The sequence below is a fragment of the Neofelis nebulosa genome, chromosome 1, assembly GCF_028018385.1.
Source record: "Neofelis nebulosa isolate mNeoNeb1 chromosome 1, mNeoNeb1.pri, whole genome shotgun sequence".
In the NCBI taxonomy this organism is placed as follows: Eukaryota; Metazoa; Chordata; class Mammalia; order Carnivora; family Felidae; genus Neofelis; species Neofelis nebulosa.
In genome coordinates this window covers 204,798,563-204,814,773 of record NC_080782.1, presented here as the reverse complement: position 1 = coordinate 204,814,773, position 16,211 = coordinate 204,798,563, and the positions used below count along the sequence as shown (strand labels likewise).

The window sequence follows — 16,211 nt, the reverse complement described above, 5'->3', positions numbered from 1 at the left end:
GGTAAAGTAAAATATGAAAGTATTAGAAACTACTACTTTTTTAAGAGAAATGCTTTCTTAGAAAACTATTAGGGGCAAGTACAGTATTTTATTCAAGTCTTTATTTTTTATGTTACATGCAGCATCTTGCATTTATTTGGTACTCAGATACGTTTTATATTGCAATTCTGAACAGAGAAGACAGCTTAATATTTCCTTCTGTTGCATGCTGTTCCTCTAAAGTGCTTTCAATTTGTATTTTCCTTTATATCAGCAAGTTGTTTTTTTGTTTTGATATAATACTAAAAGTTTTCAGTAATCTAAAATACTCATTGAAATAGTATATTAAAATAGTGTTATGTAATAAAGGAATTCTCAAAAGTAATTATTAAAGTAATATCTACCATCTTGCCAATTAATTTCTTTCCTATGTGGGTATTTAGGAAATGTCATGCAATCTTCTTTTGGGGGGGTGGTTAATGGGACAAGCTACTTGTAAACATGTATTGATCCACTAAATATTTTATCCAGAGTTTTCAGTAAATGTCACATTCCAGGGCTCAGCTAAATTAGAGTGAAATGTTTACAAGCAAAACTCATAATCCCATGTAATCTTTGTAAAAAGAAGTAGCATAATAGATGAAGCAGCATTTGTTTATATGTTGCTTTCTGTAAGTATGACCTCGTCAATAAAATAGTCAGCAGGGGCACGTGCTCTGTTACTCAGTTGGAAAAAGCCCTTCTTTCATTTTTTTTCCCTCCATTATGACCAGGAGGAGAATACAACACATTAAGTCAGGTAAATCTTATTAAGTTCAGGTTAGGTTTTAACAATTTACTCTTCAAAATCACTGAGCTTAATATTTATTAACACCTTGAATGCACATAACTTTATATACATTAGATATGACTCTTTTACAATATAAGGATCATAATGAAGACACAGTAAAGCAGAAATCGGTATTTTCATGCAGGTTGACTTTGTTTCAGTATTTTCTTATTACAGCATGATAAATAAACCTAACTAAAGCAAGTGTATTTACTTGGAGAAGAATAAATCTTTTAATGTACATTTTTTTCTAACTCTTTTTGTAGAATTAAGTGATGTATACCTATTTCTAATATTTATAGTGATTATGACTAGGTGTATATCTTTAATTTTATGATTACACCACAGTTCATATTTTGTAAACAAATTATTTGAAAATATAATTTACCATGCAGGATAATTTGGGATGGAAAAATTATACATAAAAATTATATCATAAATGTAAGTTATCACTTCTGTTATGAGAGCAGATCAGTTCTTTGGGAATCAGTTATTTGGTACCAGGTCTGCTAAGCAAGCTTCATAATTAAATAGAATTTTAAAAATTTAGTTACCGAAAGGTTATTAGACCCAATAAAGATTAAATTCAGTAACACCCCATCTGACAGTTTGATGTTTTTATTAAAATATAAACATGAGGAAACAATAGCTAAAATGTAGATAAGATAGGAAACTATTATTATTCTTTAATTTATGGGTTTTATGTTTTTTTAAAAAATGAGTTTAATATCCTCTAAGTGTCTTTCAATCTGGAGGTTGTCAGTTTTGGCATAAATTCCAGGTCTAAGATTTGCTAACTGAACGTTTCTGTGAAAGACCTCAGAGTCTCCATGTTATCATTTGTAGCATTCACATTTTCTGGGGTCATTTTAATATCTATATGAGATGGCATTCAACAAATTATAGTTATTCAATAAATTTGATAATCATCAAAATATCTGCTTAGCATTAACATATTTAATACTCAACAAACTTAGAAGTCAATTTTCTCCTTTTCAAGAAAAACAAGTTAAAGCTCAGACTTGTCTAAATAATTACTTTATAAGCCTCTATTATGTAATAAGCAAATCTGGATTTCAACCATTGTCTTTTTAGTGAAATTGCATTTGTTACTCCGTTACTCTGGGCTGCCTTCATCCTAACTCACATATCTGTCATTTTGTACCCATAAATGCTGGGCTTTGCTTTATTCTTGTAATAAATAATCACATTCTTTTGATATTTATGCCCCTTTCATCCTCTTAATTCCAAGTATCTAGAAACGGATTTGATGTGAATATTGCCCAAAGATGCCCAGGGCTCTATTAATATACAACAAAAGGTGATTTTTTTCTCTTAGGACAAATTTTAAAATGCTGCCTGTTATATTGGCTTTATAAATCAAATTCTGATAAATATTTTTCATTTAGTTTTAATATTTTTCCTGTATTTAAGAAAACTATAAATATTTATTCAAAAACTCGAAAAATCCATTTTCCTTTATCTTCCCCTCTTCTCTGCCTTCTTCCCCTCCCAGTCCAATAAGTGAAATAAGGGAAATATAGTAAAAACAAATGGTTAAATAGAGAAAAGGTGTATATTTTAATGTAATTAAAATGCACAGTATTTATCAGGGACCAATAGAGGGAATGGAAGCCTCCAACATAATCCTAAGAATTAAATTTATGTCTTATCCACAAAATATAGTCAATGTTGTTTCATAACTTAGAATATTCTAAAAGAATAATTCAAGGTGAAATTTTTATACAGTTGATTGTAGAAAATATATATAGTCACATTTTTACATCTCCATAAAATCATAGTGATAAGTTGAGAAAAATGACCCCCAAAGATATATCATCCAATTTATACACATAAACCCAAACCTCAGAGATCTGGGTTTATTTTAGGTGCTCTTACTGGTTTGAATTATTAACTTTAAGATAATAGTTTAATTTACTTCTCTTTAACATCTATGCTTGAAATAGGTATCTCCATAATATAAAGCCGTTATAAATAACTTCTAGTTACTAAATAATGGTGTTAATAATTTGGGAGTGGTATTGAAATGCCATCCATGAAGCTTGCAGAGAGTAGATATTTGTGCAAGGTCCAATAAGACATATCTGCTTCTGATTTCAGGGTTCACACTAAGAGAAGGAGCCTATTGATGGTCAGCGTAGCACCAGAGTTTTTCAAGAAGATGTGGACATTATTTGTAAGTAAAAATTTAGTCTTACAAGTGGTTCTTTCTGAAGAATATTACAGAGGGCTGAAAATATGTGCATGAATAGATGTAGTAACATAATCTTATTTCATATTTTCCTGGTATTCTTTAATGATGGACCTATGGGAGGAGGCAGGTGTTCATCAGTTGTAATGAGTGCACCACTCTGGCGGGAGATGTTGACAATGGCGCAGGGAATATGTGGGAAATTTCTGTACCTTCCTCTCAATTTATCTGTGACTCTAAAACTACCCCTAAAAAGACAGTCTTTAAAAACAAAACAAAAATCTAATACATTGCCTTACCTAGCATGTAACTCAACAGGATTCATCACTAAGCTTTCCATCTGCTGGTGAACCTGGTTGCTAATTATAATAGCAAATGTCAGAGAAGACACTGTGCCCACCCCACATAAGGTGACAGGAATGAAGTCCATATTTGGAATCTGTGACTAAATTTGTGAGTTCAAACTGATTATTGGTAGGAGACAGGTAGCAGTAGACTCGTTTTTTATATACACTGGGTAGAATCCATGATTCTTTATAAAGTAATGCCTAGAATATAAACCTGAATTATTAAGATAATGCTGGATAATCCAGTTTTCCTCTAGAGTAGGGGAAATGGGAGAGCTCCACTCAGTACAAGACAAATACTGTAAAAACCATGTGCCATATATGCTGCAAATCCTTCAAGCTAATTTAGAAAGAAACCTCAAACTGGGCATCTGTCATGGCATATCCATGACAAGTACTCCAAAACTTCTGTGGAAGTAGAATCTCCCTGGAACAAGAGACAGGAACTGTTAAACCCTGAGGACCAGTATGCAATTACTTTCCTGTTTTTAGAGCCATGATGGGATGGGATGGGATGGGATGGGATGGGATGGGATGGGATAGGATGGGATGGGATGGGATGAGATGGGATGGGATGGGAAGGGTGTATTCTTTGCTTAGTGACCAGAGGTATATAATGATAGAAGAGACAGTGGAAGGAAAGCAAACAGGGAAACTAAAGCTAAAATGGACTCCTACTAGTTAACCAAGTCTATATTGTCTGTTGAAACTGAATGGAATTTGGTGGGAAAAAAATATTTCACCTATACTTATATTAATTTATTACCAGTATTGTATTTTCATTAGTAATATACTGCACCTACAATCCCTGCCACATGTTGCATGGCATAACAAAGGCATCATGTATAATACTAGTTATTATGTGTTACTCTTCTAAACGTTTAATATATATACCTCATTAAATCCTCATGAACCTTATGAGGTAAATATTTTCAATCTACCTTTTCACAAATGAGTGAATTGCAACATACAGTGTTAAGTAACTTCCCCCAGATTACATAGCTGGTAAAAATGGCAGAGCCAGGTTTGAAACTCAGGGTGTATACTTATAATGAACTTAAAAAGAACTTTTGTGCTTTTCTCATTATCACTGTCAACCTTAGTACAAGAGTGCTTAACATCACTGACCAGAATTTAAGCTCTTCTCCTGACTCTGTCCTAAGAGGAACAGAAGGTAACCTAATAGGTTTGCCGGGTGCCTATGTGTATTTAAAACTCATACCGTGCTATAGGTCATACATTCCTAAGGGGTTTTGTTTAAACTTTAGCTTCAGAACCAGCTCCTCAAGTTAATGCTAAAAATAGTCCTGTGGATATTGTGGTCCAAACGCAGAGGAGTCGAGTATTTTTCAAGTTATGGCTCAGTGATTCCATTTTGTTCTTCAAGTTGGAAATAAACTCTCCTATATAGAATCAGCCTGTCTTTGAGGTATTCACTAGTGATTATGCCTTTCAAAATTCACTGACAAGAAACATCCTTCCCATTAGTGTTCTGTGTCTATCTTGATGAATTTATCATTTAGCTCTTCTCCACTACTTGTCCAGAAATGGGATTACTTTTAAGATCACAGAGCAAGGTTGTATAATTTCAGTAACGTAACACCAGTCACTAACATGATCACACTAAGGTAAAATTATAATAATGCAGTGTTATCTAGTTTAATATAATTTTGAAGTGAAAACCAAGACTGCTGCTTCAAGTGTAGATTGTCTATTTGAGGTAAGATTTAACTTGTTCCACTAAGAACATTGATATATTTTGAAAATTGCTTTATTATGTTGAACGAGAAATTATAATTTTGATAACTGCAAATAGTTCAAACACTCACTATGACAACTCTCAAAGGTGTTGTTGCATGCTAAAATAATTTCATATTTACATATATTCATCTCTACCTTATCACAATCAAGGAAAATGGAATAAATATAGGAATTTGTTTCTATAATTGATTTGTGAATTTTATACTGGTGCTGTCTTTAAAATGAAATACAGTCATTCTTAATTTATAGATCTAAAGTTCAAGAAGCGATTTCAAAAAGTCTATTTTGTAAGGCAATATAGTTAATTTTTCTATATGAAATTGCTAATGAATTGCTACCCCCCCAAAGAATAGATATAAAACAAGATCTATTTCATTTATATAAAATATTTAATATCTGCATATTTTATTATGATATTTAGTTTTAGATATATTTTACATAATTTCTATTAGTAACACATCATCACAATGTTTTCTTTATTTTACTCAATTTCAGAAACACTTTAAACTAGAATGATTATAATAAAGTGTTACATATTACAATTATTATAATAAAGGAAACTGAGAGTAACAAATGATACTGAAAATATGGAAAAAATGATAACCTTCCTAACATTGTTGGTGGAATTCTATAATGGTACATAGGTGCTTTAGAAAACAGTTTGATAATGTTTTTTTTTATTTTTTTTTATTTTTTTTTTTTAATGTTTTTTTTATTTATTTTTGGGACAGAGAGAGACAAAGCATGAACCAGGGAGGGGCAGAGAGAAAGGAAGACACAGAATCGGAAACAGGCTCCAGGCTCCGAGCCATCAGCCCAGAGCCTGACGCGGGGCTCGAACTCACGGACCGCGAGATCGTGACCTGGCTGAAGTCGGACGCTTAACCGACTGCGCCACCCAGGCGCCCCGATAATGTTTTTTTTTTAATTTTTTTTTCAACGTTTTTTATTTATTTTTGGGACAGAGAGAGACAGAGCATGAACGGGGGAGGGGCAGAGAGAGGGAGACACAGAATCTGAAACAGGCTCCAGGCTCTGAGCCATCAGCCCAGAGCCTGACGCGGGGCTCGAACTCACGGACCGCGAGATCGTGACCTGGCTGAAGTCGGACGCTTAACCGACTGCGCCACCCAGGCGCCCCGATAATGTTTTTTTAATTAAACATATATTTACCTAAAAATCTAGCACTTCTATGAAGGGTCATAATAGAATGATGAACATATTTATCATGTGTAATGATGATTACATAACTTGGCAAATTTACTAAAATCAGTAACTGAATTATGCACTTGCAAGATGTGACTTAGGGGCACCTGGGTGGCTGTCAGTTAAATGTCCAACTGTTGATTTTGGCTCAAGTCATGGTTTCACAGCTTGTGGGATCCAGCCCAACACTGTAAGCTCTGCTTATAGTGCAGAGCCCGCTAGGATTCTCTCTCCCTCTCTCTGCCCCTTCCCAACTCGCATGCATGTGCACTTTCTCTCTGTCTTTCTCTCTCTCTCAAAAATAAATAAAGATTAAAAAAAGAAAAGTGTGAATTATATGATATGTTAAGTATGCCTCAATACAATTATACTATAAAAACCCTGCATAAACATCATCTCATAGAACACAGGGTCTAGTTGTGATAATTGGATTATTCAGTTAAGATTCTTGAAAAAAGCATACTGAATCAATATGAATGTGGAAACGCCTTTCCTAAAATTAAGCCACATCTGTTAACATGGAACTCACATAGTATTTTTAATCTGAAGGATAAAAAAAAAAGAAAAAACATACTTTTTATTTGATAGACTATGTAAAACTCATTCAAGACCCTCCTTCTTACTGGTTGAAACTTGATTTTGTTCACATAAGGTTCTGAAGAAAGTTGTGTTTAGGTGTAAAATTTGACTGTAAAAAGTAGAATTACAGAAAATTATTCTCCCGGTTATGTTACAAGTAAATAACACAAGGATGATATATTTTGGAGACAAGAAGCAGACATATTTTTTAAACATTTAATTAGTAGAGGAGGATCCTGGGAGGATGACAGGGTAGGAGGACGCTGGACTCACCGCGCATCCTGCTGATCACTTAGATTCCACCTACACCTGCCTAAATAACCCAGAAAACCGCCAGAGGATTAGCAGAACGGAGTCTCTGGAGCCAAGCGCAGACGAGAGGCCCACGGAAGAGGGTAGGAAGGGCGGCGAGGTGGTGCGCGCTCCATGGACTTGTGGGAGGGAGCTGGGGTGGAGAGGCGGACCGCCGGCCAAGCAGAGCCCCCGAGTCTGGCTTGCAAAAGCAGAGGGGCCGGATGGAGTGTGTTCTGACAGCAAGCGGGACTTGACATCTGGAAGGTTATAAGCTAACAGCTCTGCTAGGAGAGTAGGAGGGCTGGGGAACAATGGCGGGGGGAGACTTGTTGAGCCCCAGAAGACAGAGCGCAGCTCCATGGGGAACAAAGGCGCTCGCCAGCGCCATCTCCCTCGCCCATCCCCCAGCCAAACTCCCAAGGAGAACCAGTTCCTGCCAGGGAACTTGCTTGCACCTCGCTAACAACCAAAGCTGTGCTTCTGCGGAGCCACCGCACTGGCGGGTCTTACTCCCTCCTGGTGGTGCAGGGCCCCTCCCGAAGTGGATCTCCGAAGGAAAAGCGAGGTGAGCCTGCCCCACCCGCCCCCAAAAACCTTGCCGATCCACCCCAGCTAATACGCCAGAGCCCCAGCACCACAAGCCTGGCAGTGTGAAGTAGCCCAGACAGGCCACGCCATCCCACAGTGAATCCCGCCCCTATGAGAGGGGAAGAGAAGGCACACCCCAGTCTGACTGTGGCCCCAGCGGTGGGCTGGGGGCAGACATCAGGTCTGACTGCAGCCCCGCCCACCAACGCAAGTTATTCAAGACAGCACAGGGAAAGTGCCCCACAGTTCCGCACCACTCCAGGGACTATCCAAAATGACAAAAACGGAAGAATTCCCCTCAAAAAAACCTCCAGGAAATAACGACAGCTAACAAACTGATCACAAAACGATTTAAACAATATAACAGAAAGTGAATTTAGGATAATAGTCATAAAATTAATCACTGGGCTTGAAAACAGTATAAAGGACAGCAGAGAATCTCTGCTACAGAGATCAAGGGACTAAGGAACAGCCAGGAGGAGCTAAAAATTGCTATCAACGAGTTGGAAAATAAAATGGAGACAACTACGGCTCGGATTGAAGAGGCAGAGGAGAGAATAGGTGAACTAGAAGATAAAATTATGGAAAAAGAAGAAGCTGAGAAAAAAAGAGAAAATAAAATCCAGGAGTATGAGGGCAAAATTGGAGAACTAAGTGATGCACTAAAGAGAAATAATATATGCATAATTGGTGTCCCAGAGGAGGAAGAGAGAGGGAAAGGTGCTGAAGGTGTACATGAAGAAATAATAGGTGAGAACTTCCCGGAACTGGGGAAGGAAAAGGCATTAAACCCAAGAGGCACAGAGAACTCCCTTCAGACATAACTTGAATCAATCTTCTGCACGACATATCATAGTGAAACTGGCAAAATACAAGGATAAAGAGAAAATTCTGAAAGCAGCTAGAGATAAACGTGCTCTAACATATAAGGGGAGACCTATAAGACTCGTGACCCATCTCTACTGAAACTTGGCAGGCCACAAAGGAATGGCAGGAGATCTTCAATGTGATGAACAGAAAAAAATATGCAGCCGAGAATCCTTTATCCAGCAAGTCTGTCATTTAGAATAGGAGAGATAAAGTTCTTCTCAAACAAACAAAAACCGAAGGAATTCGTCACCACTAAACCAGCCCTACAAGAGATGCTAAGGGGGATCCTGTGAGACAAAGTACCAGAGACATCGCTACAAGCATAAAACATACAGACATCACAATGACTCTAAACCCATATCTTTCTATAATAACACTGAATGTAAATGGACTAAATGCGCCAACCAAAAGACATAGGGTATCAGAATGGATAAAAAAACAAGACCCATCTATTTGATGCCTGCAAGAGACTCATTTTAGACCTGAGGACACCTTCAGATTGAGAGTGAGGGGATGGAGAACTATTTATCATGCCACTGGAAGTCAAAAGAAAGCTGGAGTAGTCATACTTCTATCAGACAAACTAGACTTTAAATTAAAGGCTGTAACAAGAGATGAAGAAGGGCATTATATAATAATTACAGGGTCTATCCATCAGGAAGAGCTAACAATTATAAATGTCTATGCGCTGAATACGGGAGCCCCCAAATATATAAAACAATTACTCACAAACATAAGCAACCTTATTGATAAGAATGTGGTAATTGCAGGGGACTTTAACACCCCACTTACAGAAATGGATAGATCATCTAGACACACGGTCAATAAAGAAACAAGGGCCCTGAATGATACATTGGATCAGATGGACTTGATAGATATATTTAGAACTGCATCCCAAAGCAACAGAATATACTTTCTTCTCGAGTGCACATGGAACATTCTCCAAGATAGATCACATACTGGGTCACAAAATAGCCCTTCATAAGTATACAAGAATTGAAATCATACCATGCATACTTTCAGACCACAATGCCATGAAGCTTGAAATCAACCACAGGAAAAAGTCTGGAAAACCTCCAAAAGCATGGAGGTTAAAGAACACCCTACTAAAGAATGAATGGGTCAACCAGACAATTAGAGAAGAAATTAAAAGATATATGGAAACCAATGAAAATGAAAATACAACAATCCAAATGCTTTGGGATGCAGCGAAGGCAGTCCTGAGAGGAAAATACATTGCAATCCAGGCCATCTCAAGAAACAAGAAAACTCCCAAATACAAAATCTAACAGCATACCTAAAGGAAATAGAAGCAGAACAGCAAAGGCAACCTAAACCCAGCAGAAGAAGAGAAATCATAAAGATCAGAGCAGAAATAAACAATATAGAATCTAAAAAAACTGTAGAGCAGATCAACGAAACCAAGAGTTGGTTTTTTGAAAAAATAAACAAAATTGACAAACCTCTAGCCAGGCTTCTCAAAAAGAAAAGGGAGATGACCCAAATAGAGAAAATCATGAATGAAAATGGAATTATTACAACCAATCCCTCAGAGATACAAACAATTATCAGGGAATACTATGAAAAATTATATGCCAACAAATTGGACAACCTGGAAGAAATGGACAAATTCCTAAACACCCACACTCTTCCAAAACTCAATCAGGAAGAAATAGAAAGCTTTGACAGACCCATAACCAGCGAAGAAATTGAATCAGTCATCAAAAATCTCCCAACAAATAAGAGTCCAGGACCAGATGGCTTCCCAGGGGAGTTCTACCAGACGTTTAGGCAGAGATAATACCTAGCCTTCTCAAGCTATTCCAAAAAATAGAAAGGGAAGGACAACTTCCAGACTCATTCTATGAAGCCAGTATTACTTTGATTTTTAAACCAGACAGAGACCCAGTAAAAAAAGAGAACTACAGGCCAATATCCCTGATGAATATGGATGCAAAAATTCTCAATAAGATACTAGCAAATCAAATTCAACAGCATATAAAAAGAATTATTCACCATGATCAAGTGGAATTCATTCCTGGGATGCAGGGCTGTTTGAACATTCGCAAATCAATCAATGTGATACATCACATTAATAAAAGATAACCATATGATCCTGTCAATCGATGCAGAAAAGGCCTTTGACAAAATTCAGTACCCTTTCTTAATAAAAACCCTCGAGAAAGTCGGGATAGAAGGAACATACTTAAACATCATAAAAGCCATTTATGAAAAGCCCACAGCTAACATCATCCTCAATGGGGAAAAACTGAGAGCTTTTTCCCTGAGATCAGGAACACGACAGGGATGTCCACTCTCACTGCTGTTGTTTAACATAGTGTTGGAAGTTCTAGCATCAGCAATCAGACAACAAAAGGAAATCAAAGGCATCAAAATTGGCAAAGATGAAGTTAAGCTTTCACTGTTTGCAGATGTCATGATATTATACATGGAAAACCCAATAGACTCCACCAGAAGTCTGCTAGAACTGATACATGAATTTAGCAAAGTTGCAGGATACAAAATTAATGTACAGGAATCAGTTGCATTCTTATACACTAACAATGAAGCAACAGAAAGACAAATAAAGAAACTGATCCCATTCACAATTGCACCAAGAAGCATAAAATACCTAGGAATAAATCTAACCAAAGATGTAAAAGATCTGTATGCTGAAAACTATAGAAAGCTTATGAAGGAAATTGAAGAAGAAATAAAGAAATGGAAAAAACATTCCATGCTCATGGATTGGAAGAATAAATATTGTCAAAATGTCAATACTACCCAAAGCTATCTACACTTTCAATGCAATCCCAATAAAAATTGGACCAGCATTCTTCTTGAAACTAGAACAAGCAATCCTAAAATTCATATGGAACCACATAAGGCCCCGAATAGCCAAAGTAATTTTGAAGAAGAAGACCAAAGCAGGAGGCATCACAATCCCAGACTTTAGCCTCTACTACAAAGCTGTCATCATCAAGACAGCATGGTATTGGCATAAAAACAGACACATAGACCAATGGAATAGAATAGAAACCCCAGAACTAGACCCACAAACGTATGACCAACTCATCTTTGACAAAGCAGGAAAGAACATCCAATGGAAAAAAGACAGTCTCTTTAACAAATGGTGCTGGGAGAACTGGACAGCAACATGCAGAAGATTGAAACTAGACCACTTTCTCACACCATTCACAAAAATAAACTCAAAATGGATGAAGGACCTGAATGTGAGACAGGAAACCATCAAAACCCTAGAAGAGAAAGCAGGAAAAGACCTCTCTGACCTCAGCCGTAGCAATCTCTTACTCGATACATCCCCAAAGGCAAGGGAATTAAAAACAAAAATGAACTACTGGGACCTTATGAAGATAAAAATCTTCTGCACAGCAAAGGAAACAACGAACAAAACTAAAAGGCAACCAACGGAATGGGAAAAGATATTTGCAAATGACATATCGGACAAAGGGCTAGTATCCAAAATCTATAAAGAGCTCACCAAACTTCACACCCGAAAAACAAATAACCCAGTGAAGAAATGGGCAGAAAACATGAATAGACACTTCTAAAGAAGACATCCGGATGGCCAACAGGCACATGAAAAGATGCTCAACGTCGCTCCTCATCAGGGAAATACAAATCAAAACCACACTCAGATATCACCTCATGCCATTCAGAGTGGTTAAAATGAACAAATCAGGAGACTATAGATGCTGGAGAGGATGTGGAGAAACGGGAACCCTCTTGCACTGTTGGTGGGAATGCAAAGTGGTGCAGCCACTCTGGAAAACAGTGTGGAGGTTCCTCAAAAAATCAAGAATAGACCTACCCTATGACCCAGCAATAGCACTGCTAGGAATTTACCCAAGGGATATAGGAGTACTGATGCATAGGGGCACTTGTACCCCAATGTTTATAGCAGCACTCTCAACAATAGCCAAATTATGGAAAGAGCCTAAATGTCCATCAACTGATGAATGGATAAAGAAATTGTGGTTTATATACACAATGGAGTACTACGTGGCAATGAGAAAGAATGAAATATGACCCTTTGTAGCAACATGGATGGAACTGGAGAGTGTTATGCTAAGTGAAATGAGCCATACAGAAAAAGACAGATACCATATGGTTTGGTTTCACTCTTATGTGGATCCTGAGAAACTTAACAGAAACCCAGGGGGGAGGGGAAGGAAAAAAAAAAGAGGTTAGAGTGGAAGAGAGTCAAAGCATAAGAGACTCTTAAAAACTGAGAACAAACTTAGGGTTGATGGGGGGTGGGAGGGAGAGGAGGGTGGGTGATGGGTATTGAGGAGGGCACCTTTTGGGATGAGCACTGGGTGTTGTATGGAAACCAATTTGACAATGAACTTCATATATTGAAAAAAATATATATATATATATACATATATATATATATATATATATATATATGTATATATATATACTGGTTACTTTCTTTCACAAAGCAAACTAATAAAGTACTTTTGATAACATTCAAAAAATTTTATTTAGTAGAAGAGAAAATTAAAACTCCTCTACAACGGGGTGCCTGCATGGCTGTGTTGGTTAAGCGTTCAACTCTTGATCCTGGCTCAGGTCATGAACTCAAGGTTTGTGAGTTTGAGTCCCACATCCCTCTCCATGATGACAGTGTGGAGCCTGCTTGAGATTCTCTCTCCCTCTCTCTTTGACCTTCCTGTGTTCTACCTCTCTCTCAAAATAAATACATACTTTAAAAAAAATAAACTAAAAAAAAAACTACTCATCAGCAAAATCAACATAATAACAACAATAAAGATGTAGTTCAAAATCTGTGGGACAATTAATGCTGTTAAAAATGGTAGAATAAAGGCATTTTTAATCTTCTTGATTCTCTGTAATGCATTGAAAACAACAAAATCAATGGAAAGGAGATTGAACAATGATATCATCAATGAAAGAGTGAAATAGTCACAGTAAAAGGTGAAAAGAAATGAAGAATATAATAAATTCATTTGAACTTAACTCAAGAAGGATGAGCAAACCTGATTCATAACCATTTCTTTTTGAGAATATTGGTAATATGTTAAAAGATAAGTGAAATATCTCAAAAACAAAAAAAAAGTATTTGTTTTTATATAAAATTGTATATTCTAGATGGAAGTGAGTGGACCACAGCTAAATAGGATTTTATCTTTGTGTGCATACACTTATAGAGAGAGCCCCAAAATATGTTAATTTGTTTATAAACGTTCAGTTCCCTGTGATTTTTAATTCTCACTATTGTCAACATTGTATAAACATGCCAAATTCTATATATTTTCTCTAATACTGATTAATTCCAGTCTTTTAATTTTTGTCAAGTTCAAACTAATGAAACCAATACAACATTGATGCCAAAACTTGACAAAACTTATACAAAGCAAGTTAAGTCATAAATTGAGTTGTTTAAATAGGCCAAAAACATTTAAATATCAGGGATTTCTTATAGTTCAATCTTACTAATTTCATATGTACATATAAAGAAATTCCTGATGAATTTCCCAGTTAAACATGAATAATAAAACAAAAAGCTTTTGGAAAAAATCATAGGAGAACATTTTGCTAACAATGGATTAAACAAAAACTTTGTAAACAGGACAGAAATGGTAACAAGGATAAAAGAAAACAGGATAAACTGTCCAATAGTAAATTTTCTATTCACCAGAGACACTATTAAACAGCAATAACATACCTTATGAAATAGGAGAGTATATTCATAATATCTCCTTCTGACAAATGACTTGTATGCAGATTATAATTTAAAATCTTCTAGGGGTGCCTGGGTGGCTCAGTCAGTTAAATGTCCAACTTCGGCTTGTGTCATGATCTCATAGTTCATGAGCTTGAGCTCCACTTTGGGCTCTGCGCTGACAGCTCAGAGCCTGGAGCTTGCTTGGGATTCTGTATCTCCCTCTCTCTCTGTCCTTCCCCGACTTGCACTCTGTCTCTCTCTCTGTCTCTCTCTCTGTCTCTCTCTCTGTCTCTCTCTCTGTCTCTCTCTCAAAAATAAATATTAAATTTTTTAAAAATCTTCTAATAATTAATAAGAAAAAAAAAGGACTTGAACAGACACTTTGCAAAAGGAGATAACCAGTTAACCAAAACCTGTGAAAATGTGCGTAATTTTATTGGTCATTGGAAATCCAAAGTAAACCTAATGAGAGAGCATGCAATGGCAACTGACAAAGTTGGAAAATCTCAAGTGTCAGTGAGTAATTGGAATTCTTTCTTGTGGAGGGAAAGTAAATGGATACAACATCCTTTGGGGTGCCTTGGTGGCTCAGTCAGTTAAGCATCCACTCTTGATTTCAGTTAGGTCATGATCTCACAGTTCATAAGTTCAAGCCCCATGTCTGGCTCTGCACTGACAGCGCAGAACCTGTTTGGGATTCTCTGTCTCTCTCTCTCTCTTCCCCTCCCTTGCTCATGCACTCTCACTCTCTCTCCCTCTTTCTCTCAAAAATAAATATTTTAAACCAACTGATCCAACATCTGAAAAATTGTTTGGTAGCATCAGTTGAAGGTGGCCATAGGCCTTCCCTATGACCCAATAATCCCATTCTAGGAATGCTCCAACATACAGCAGAATGTTTATACCAGTGCTATTTATAAAAGACAGAAACTGGAAAGAAATATGTAATATATATTAAAAAGTAGTATTTGAAGAGAAATAATATAGAGCATTAAGAACAAAAAGAATGTTGGCTTAAAAAAATTAGTACATCCTAACCTTTTATTTATATGAGGTAACAAAAGTGGGAAGACCAGTATATGCTGACATTGTCAAGATAGTGCTTACCCTTAGAAAGAAATCACCAAAACCAAACATCGTAGGGCTTCCAACTTATTGATAATGTCAATTTCCACCATTTCCACTGTGAAATAAACCAGGAAGCCAGTGCATTTATCTTTCTCTACCACTCTATCTCCTTAGTTATTCTAACTTTCATCAAGATTATTAATGCAATATTAATAATAATAGATTATCATACTAATCTAGATTATCAATATTATGCATTATACAGCAATTGTTAGGTGGCATTTTAAAAAGTAAATTCGCAGATCTGACAATTGCAGTCTTCTAGATCTCGTGTATATTTATAGAACACTACACTTTACTATACAAATGCATGCTTTTCAAATAAACACATAGTTTAGTCACCATGATAGACCATGCTATAAACCATTAAAAAAAGTCATGGTGAATTAACATAATTGAAATCATACAGTTAGTTATTGATTCCTGAAAAATGGACTGAAGACAACTTTAGCTTTAGGCCTGTAGTCCAATGAGGGCCTTTCAAAAAGGGAAGTACAAACTTTGCCTTGGACAGTTTTATATTTCCTTTTGCCATAAAAATGCATATAGTTAACTCTTGTTTCATTCAGAATACAATTCTAATTACAAAACATTTTATTTAAGGCTTCACCTGAATTTCCTCAGCACATTTTATATCCTTAATATCAGTAGAGTCATAATTTTAATTGGATTGTTTCATATTTTGTAGTGTTGATTAGTGGA

At 36.3% G+C, this 16,211-nt stretch overlaps 1 long non-coding RNA gene across 1 annotated transcript in view; it reads left to right on the top strand.

Annotated features, from left to right (window-relative positions):
* The window catches only part of LOC131484783 (uncharacterized), a 275,064-nt gene that overhangs the window by 187,540 nt on the left and 71,313 nt on the right, over positions 1–16,211 (top strand). Inside the window, exon 3 of the long non-coding RNA XR_009248445.1 lies at positions 2,930–3,005. This is a non-coding gene — a long non-coding RNA (uncharacterized LOC131484783). The remainder of the gene's footprint in view (positions 1–2,929; positions 3,006–16,211) is intronic.